The sequence below is a fragment of the Festucalex cinctus genome, chromosome 1, assembly GCF_051991245.1.
Source record: "Festucalex cinctus isolate MCC-2025b chromosome 1, RoL_Fcin_1.0, whole genome shotgun sequence".
NCBI lineage: Eukaryota > Metazoa > Chordata > Actinopteri > Syngnathiformes > Syngnathidae > Festucalex > Festucalex cinctus.
The window spans coordinates 60222826-60231260 of NC_135411.1; positions in this window are offsets into that span (position 1 = coordinate 60222826).

Sequence of the window (8435 nt, forward strand, 5' to 3'; positions counted from 1 at the left end):
TTTAATCAAAATGTCATATTTACACTAGTGAGGTCACATGTGACATATTGTTAAGAAGTGTTTAAAGTTGACTTCCCCTTTTTTAAGTTGGAGTTTTACGCAAATAGTCACGAAAAAAAAGTAGACTGAACTGATATTCTTATCCTATGCAATATTTGTTTTCACTGGATGTGACGCTGTTTGCTACTAGCACTTCTCTTTGACTGAATTAAATGTCTCTAATGTACCTCAATAGTTGAAGTGTCAAGCAGCAAGGTAGCTCCTCAAATCTGATTCCCACAAGCATCCGCGCAAAGTGAATTCTTGACACGCCTACACGAGTCACATTTGCTTTATTTTTGTGACCTGTTATCAAGGTTTAAGTGGTAATGTTACATTTTCGTTTCATTGGATCTAATAGCTTTTGGGAAATCCTTAATGCATCTGAGGAGGGTTGAGTCCAGGCTGGTAGGGCTTGCAAAGGCTGCCAGGTTTTCCACTTCACAGGAGTTGCGTGTCATCAGAAACTGGAAATGTTTCAGCAGAGTAAAAGGGCACTTCAACTCAACTCAAGTTTATTTATATCGCGCTTTCAAACAGCCTGAAATGTCACAAAGCGCTTTACAGAACACAAAAAACCCCAAACATAACATAAAACATTAACGACAATACAATCACAACAAATCAACATTCTTCCATCCCTACATAAGCTTTGATATAAAGCCATGCAAATTTGCAGCTAGCCATTGCAAATTATTAATTCATTCCTTTTCAGAATAATTGTAGATTTATTTATTGAAAGACTCCCTGTCAAGTTGAGTGCTGTTAATATATAAATTACAAATGATTGCTTTGGAAAGGAATTCTCATAATGTCATTTTAACCTGTGGCAACAAATCCACTTAGAATAGGCTCCAGCTCGCCTAACCTTAAACAGGAAATGTATGGATATCTTGTGCCAACATTTTAATGTGTTTTTTTATTTTTGAGGAAAAAGTTTTGACCATGACTCCAAATCCACTTTATATATATATATATATATATATATATATATATATATATATATATATATATATATATATATATATATATATATATATATATATATAAAAACCTGTTAGCATGCTAACACCTATGCTAGCATGACTGCCGAATACTTACTGTTTTCATTGCTGTTAGCATTGGAAAACATACAATTCCATTACGGAATTGCTATGAAATATATTTAAAATGGCGGCCAGAAATATCTATTTAGGTGGGGTGACCCTTCTGAGGAAAATTGTAGTTGCCTGACAATTTTTGTGTGTTTGGCCATATTTTAATGTCTTTGCTGTCCAAAAATTTCTTTGGCCACTTGTCACTCCCAGTGTAGCTGTCTGCTTTATTCAGACCACATGAAAGGGCTGCCTTGAAGCTGCTTGTTCAGGTACCTGAGTAAATGGTGTGTAAAGAATGATTTACTTGTACGTTTGTTGCAACTCCAAGCACTGTCACCTATGTTTATTTTTGTTTTTTTCATTCATAACTATGTTGATGCAGTTGACTGTTAAACAGGTACATGCCGTAGAAAACGACTTGTAAATGCTGATTCTGGAAAACAGATGCTTAACCTGATTGTTGACTCATCTTGAGTTCAGATTTTTAAAAAATTCTTTTTTCTGCCATTTGCCTTTGTCATTTGCGTCACTAATCATGCACAAATTGGGTTAATTGGCACCTTACTGATGTTAACGCATATTTTACTTGTTCTCATATGCAAATGTTTTTTGTTTTTTTTCATGTAAATTTGCGCAGACCCATTGGAGTTTGAGAAGTTGTCATATGACACAGGATACATTTGCGTGCGTGTGTATTTTTGCCGTTAGCAGTACCATCAATGCCCTGAATTATTTTTACCGAAAAGAAAACCTTTATTTTTACCTCATCACAGTAACTAAATCATTATTATTTGAATCAAATGATGGCATACTAACATCACATAAAAAAAAATGTTTATTCAGTTGTAATACGTTGTCAAGTGCAGATTTGAACTGGAACATTTATTTCAAGACAAATTGTACCAATGATGTAAAATGTCACCACGAACAGAATGATTTTTGGTTGATGAATAAAGTCACAGTGGAGGGAAAAAAACAAACTGTTATGTTATATTTAAAAAAACCAAACATATTTACATTTTACAGGTCTAACTAGTGTGCCAAAGTAGTGATATGCTGTGGTTAACCACAAAAGTCACCCCAGTTTTGTTTTTTGTTTTTTTGTCCACACTATAAATTCCAAATGCATCAAAAGGCATCACTTGAAATCAACGCTTGGGAGTTCTTTTGCTAAGTTTCTCTATGATTTTTGTCAGCTAGGTTTTTCTGACATTTGACATTATCTAAAAGTGTATTCCTGAATCTGCAGGGTGGTTGTTGATTCAAGGAAAAATAGAAGAAGCAAAGATTTTAGTCAGGAAAGTTCAGAGAATGTGTTGGACTGGATGGTAAGTTGATGAACAAAACAGTATAATAATTTAGGTATTTAGGTATAAAGAACTAATTATTCTCGGCAATACAATTACAGGGACATAAGAAAACAAATCGAAAGTGGAGCAATGAATGTCATTTTCACTACTGTTGTCCTGCTGAAATATTTGTTGATTGTGGGGTTTGGTAAGTTAAGCACATTTGGAAATATCTTTTAGTTTTTTTTAATACACGAGGTATCAATGATTCATGAGAGCGAACGTCCAACAAAAGAAACAAAATTCATCAAAATTAACATGTACTTTAAAAGTATAACCTTGAAGGAGTTGTGTATATGAATGTAATTTTTAGCATCCATTTTAGGATGAACTTATTTTTATTGTATTTATTTATTTATTTTTATTGTCTTGTCTGTAGTCAGGAAGTTTGTTATTCAACATGTCCTGTGTAAGAGGTCGCAATATTGAAACACCACCCCCAAAAAAACTTGAAACAAAGGTCACACATTTGTAAGTATATATTGAAAAAATAAAATAAAAATAAAGGGCCCTCGCAACCCGTGCCACGTTGGGGTATTTGCACGTCGGGGTACTGGCACGTTAGGGTACTGTTTCATAAGAAACCGTCTAAATTGTAAATGTTTTGCCATGCTTTTTGTGTTTGTTCACATTGCTATGGAATGCTTTGTCGAGGTATTCGGCTGATAGGTATGCCTCCCAATATTCACACATCTAGCTGAATCATATAAAAAAAAAAAATTCTTTGCAAACAATGCATCGCTACAGCAAAGGCGTGCCACGTTGGGGTACTTGCACGTCGGGGTACTGGCACGTTGGGGTACTGTCAAATAGGACAAGGACCATCTAAAATGTTTTTGACAAGCCTTGTGTGTGCAAAGTTTAATCAAAACGCAAAATATGGTGCGCAATTCCCAAAATAAATTCAAAATGGCGGACTTCCTTTTAGGTTTAGCATACGGCTACAGAATACTTTTTGTAGGTCTTAAGCTAATAGGTATGCCTCCCAGTTTTCACAAATCTAGGTCAAGTCATCTTTAGTTGTGTATCGCTTGAATCATATAATTGGAAATGCTCCATAAAAATGCATAGAGGGCGCTATTGAGCACAACGTTGGGTTACTTGCACGTCAGGGTACTGGCACGTTGGGGTACTGTTACATGGAACAAGGACCATTTAAAATGTTAGTTTTTTCCATGCCTTGTCTGTGCAAAGTTTAATGAAGAAGGCCAAAAATTATGTATAATTCCCAAAATAAAATCAAAATAGCGGACTTCCTCTTTGGTTTGGCAAATGGCTACATAATACTTTTTTGTAGGTCTAGCATAATCATACAATCGGAAATGCTTCATAAAAATGTCTAGAGGGCGCTATTTATTGCAAATTGCACAATAAATCTCTGAAAATTCATGTTCATGACAAGTCTGATGTGTTTGCAAAGTTTCATGAGTTTTCATGTGTATAAAAAAAAAAAAAGCAGCACTTGACAACTGTTACATGGAACAAGGACCATTTAAAATGTTAGTTTTTTCCATGCCTTGTCTGTGCAAAGTTGAATGAAAAAGGCCAAAAATGATGTATAATTCCCAAAATAAAATCAAAATAGCGGACTTCCTCTTTGGTTTGGCAAATGGCTACATAATACTTTTTTGTAGGTCTAGCATAATCATACAATCGGAAATGCTTCATAAAAAGGTCTAGAGGGCGCTATTTATTGCAAATTGCACAATAAATCTCTGAAAATTCATGTTCATGACAAGTCTGATGTGTTTGCAAAGTTCCATGAGTTTTCATGTGTATAAAAAAAAAAAGCAGCACTTGACAAACAATGCATTGCTATGGCAACAGCGTGTTACAAAATAAAAAACTTTCGATTACTTTGCATCTTAAACATCTTAAGATGAAACACACCAAGTTTGAAGACAGTCGGATAAATTTTGTAGGAGGGGTTCGTTAAAATATGACCCCTGAAAGTTTTTCCTTGCCCGGTTGGAGGGTTAGATCAGGGGATGTCGCAACTTGTTTGTGGTTAAGTGCTACAGAAGTAAATGTGTCTTAACAACCTCATGATTGAATGTGTTTTCAATTCTCTAGGATGTGATTGGATTGTATCAATTAAATGTTCTTATAACTGATTCAGTGAGTAGTAAAAATAGTGTGTCAAGTATAATGACATGAAATATAAGGAATACAAAAAACAAAACAAGAACCCTCTAAATTACACATTTTGTTCCAGGCTTTATGTGCGTGCATAGTTTGAGTATACACCTAGGTTTAGGCCAGGAGTGTTCAAACCTTTTGCAAAGAGGGCCGGGTAGGGTAAGGTGAAAATGTGTGGGGCCTAATCAACCATTTAGTTTAGCCTGACATAATTTTTTTACATGCATATGTAAATATATATATGTGGACAAATGTGTACATATGTCTACAAATTTTTGTAGCTCGAGCTGCTTCGTCCAACTGGGAACGCTGCATTAAGAAAGATTTTTTTTTCCTTTGCCAACAGTGCATGCCACGACAACAGCGTGCGACGAAATAAAAAGCTTTCAATAACTTTTCATCGTCAACATCTTAAGATGAATCACACCAAGTTTGAAGATGATCGGATAAACTCTGTAGGAGGAGTTCGTTAAAATAAGACCCCTATGAAATGGCCAAAAAAATGGCAACATGTTCCAAAGTAAATCAAAATGGCAGACTTCCTGTTAGGTTTAGCATATGGTTCAAAAAGAGTTTTTTGTACCTCGAGGGCTGTTACATATGTCTTCAAATTTTGGTCACTCTAGGTGAAACGTACAGCCGGAAATGCTTCATTAAGTAAAAATTTTGAAATGCAAAATTTGATGCCCTGCCTCTGGCGGACTTCCTGTTAGGTTTAGCATATGGCACCAACAGGCTTTTTTGTAGATCATAGTCTGTTACATATGTGTACCAATTTTCGTAGCTCTAGATTAAACGTATAACCGGCAATACTTCAGATGAAACATGCCAAAGAATGAAGACAATCTGATAAGTTTTGTAGAAAATATGAGGCCTATAAAAGGCCCCCAAAAAATGGCTACAAATAGCAAAGTAAATCAAAATGCCGGACTTCCTGTTTGGCTTAGCATATGGTTCTAAAAGACTTTTTTGTACACCGTGGGCTCTTATGTATGCCTCCAAATTATCATAGCGCTAGGTGAAAGGTACAACCGGGAATGCTTCGTTAAAGAGGAGTTTTTTAGCTCAAAAAGTGATGCCCGGCCCTTGCGGGACTTCCTGTTGGGTTTAGCACAAAGCAGCAAGAGACTGTTTTGTACATCGTGGGCTGTTACATATGTCTACAAATTTTCGTAGCTCTAGCTGCTTCGTACAACTGAGAATTCTTCATTAAGAAGAATTTTTTTCCTTTGCAAACAAGTGCATGCCACGACAACAGCGTGCAGCGAAATAAAAAGCTTTCAATAACTTTTCATCTTCAACATCTTAAGATGAATCACACCAAGTTTGAAGATGATCGGATAAACTCTGTAAGAGGAGTTCGTTAAAATAGGACCCCTATGAAATGGCCAAAAAAATGGGAACACGTTCCAAAGTAAATCAAAATGGTGGATTTTCTGTTAGGTTTAGCATATGGTTCAAAAAGAGTTTTTTGTACCTTGAGGGCTGTTACATATGTCTTTAAATTTTGGTAACTCTAGGTGAAACGTACAGCCGGGAATGCTTCATTAAGTAAGAATTTTGAAACTCAAAATTTGATGCCCCGCCTCTGGCGGACTTCCTGTTGGGTTTAGCATATGGCACCAACAGACTTTTTTGTAGGTCATAGTCTGTTACATATGTGTACCAATTTTCGTAGCTCTAGGTTAAACATACAACCGGCAATACTACGTTTAGTAAGAGTTTTGAAACTCTAAATTTGATGCCCCACCGCCGTCATATAGTATGTCGAAAACTTTAGATTTTTTACCATGGTGTTGTCCCAGGTCTTGAGATGGTACATCCCAAGTTTGAAGTCAATTGGATTAACCGTGTAGGAGAAGCAGGCAAAAGTATGACCCCTGTAAATGTGCAAAAATTGGCCAAAATTGGACATTTAAATACTCATATCTCACTTCCTGTCTATTTTAGGGTACACACATCAAAGAGGTTTTTGTTCATCTGGATGTGCTACAGGTGCCACACAATTTTCATAGCCGTCGGACAATCGTAGCGGGCCAGGGATCTGTTTAACCTATGTAGGTGGCGCTATGGAGCCATTTTTCTGTTTTCACCTATGGCGACTTTAAAATATCAAATTTTTCGCCAGGCCTGACGTGTGTGTAAAGTTTGGTGAGTTTTCGTTCACGTTTAGTGTCTCAAAAATGTGATTGTTTGCGGAAAAGAATAATAACAAATAAAAAGAAGAACTAGAGCTGCGAGCAGCTATAAAGGGCCCTCGCAACCCGTGCCACGTTGGGGTATTTGCACGTCGGGGTACTCGCACGTTAGGGTACTGTTTCATAAGAAACCGTCTAAATTGTAAATGTTTTGCCATGCTTTTTGTGTTTGTTCACATTGCTATGGAATGCTTTATCGAGGTATTCGGCTGATAGGTATGCCTCCCAATATTCACACATCTAGCTGAATCATATAAAAAAAAAAATTATTTGCAAACAATGCATCGCTACAGCAAAGGCGTGCCACGTTGGGGTACTTGCACGTCGGGGTACTGGCACGTTGGGGTACTGTCAAATAGGACAAGGACCATCTAAAATGTTTTTGACAAGCCTTGTGTGTGCAAAGTTTAATCAAAACGCAAAATATGGTGCGCAATTCCCAAAATAAATTCAAAATGGCGGACTTCCTTTTAGGTTTAGCATACGGCTACAGAATACTTTTTGTAGGTCTTAAGCTAATAGGTATGCCTCCCAGTTTTCACAAATCTAGGTCAAGTCATCTTTAGTTGTGTATCGCTTGAATCATACAATTGGAAATGCTCCATAAAAATGCATAGAGGGCGCTATTGAGCACAACGTTGGGTTACTTGCACGTCAGGGTACTGGCACGTTGGGGTACTGTTACATGGAACAAGGACCATTTAAAATGTTAGTTTTTTCCATGCCTTGTCTGTGCAAAGTTTAATGAAGAAGGCCAAAAATTATGTATAATTCCCAAAATAAAATCAAAATAGCGGACTTCCTCTTTGGTTTGGCAAATGGCTACATAATACTTTTTTGTAGGTCTAGCATAATCATACAATCGGAAATGCTTCATAAAAATGTCTAGAGGGCGCTATTTATTGCAAATTGCACAATAAATCTCTGAAAATTCATGTTCATGACAAGTCTGATGTGTTTGCAAAGTTTCATGAGTTTTCATGTGTATAAAAAAAAAAAAAAAAGCAGCACTTGACAACTGTTACATGGAACAAGGACCATTTAAAATGTTAGTTTTTTCCATGCCTTTTCTGTGCAAAGTTGAATGAAAAAGGCCAAAAATGATGTATAATTCCCAAAATAAAATCAAAATAGCGGACTTCCTCTTTGGTTTGGCAAATGGCTACATAATACTTTTTTGTAGGTCTAGCATAATCATACAATCGGAAATGCTTCATAAAAAGGTCTAGAGGGCGCTATTTATTGCAAATTGCACAATAAATCTCTGAAAATTCATGTTCATGACAAGTCTGATGTGTTTGCAAAGTTCCATGAGTTTTCATGTGTATAAAAAAAAAAAAAGCAGCACTTGACAAACAATGCATTGCTATGGCAACAGCGTGTTACAAAATAAAAAACTTTCGATTACTTTGCATCTTAAACATCTTAAGATGAAACACACCAAGTTTGAAGACAGTCGGATAAATTTTGTAGGAGGGGTTCGTTAAAATATGACCCCTGAAAGTTTTTCCTTGCCCGGTTGGAGGGTTAGATCAGGGGATGTCGCAACTTGTTTGTGGTTAAGTGCTACAGAAGTAAATGTGTCTTAACAACCTCATGATTGAATGTGTTTT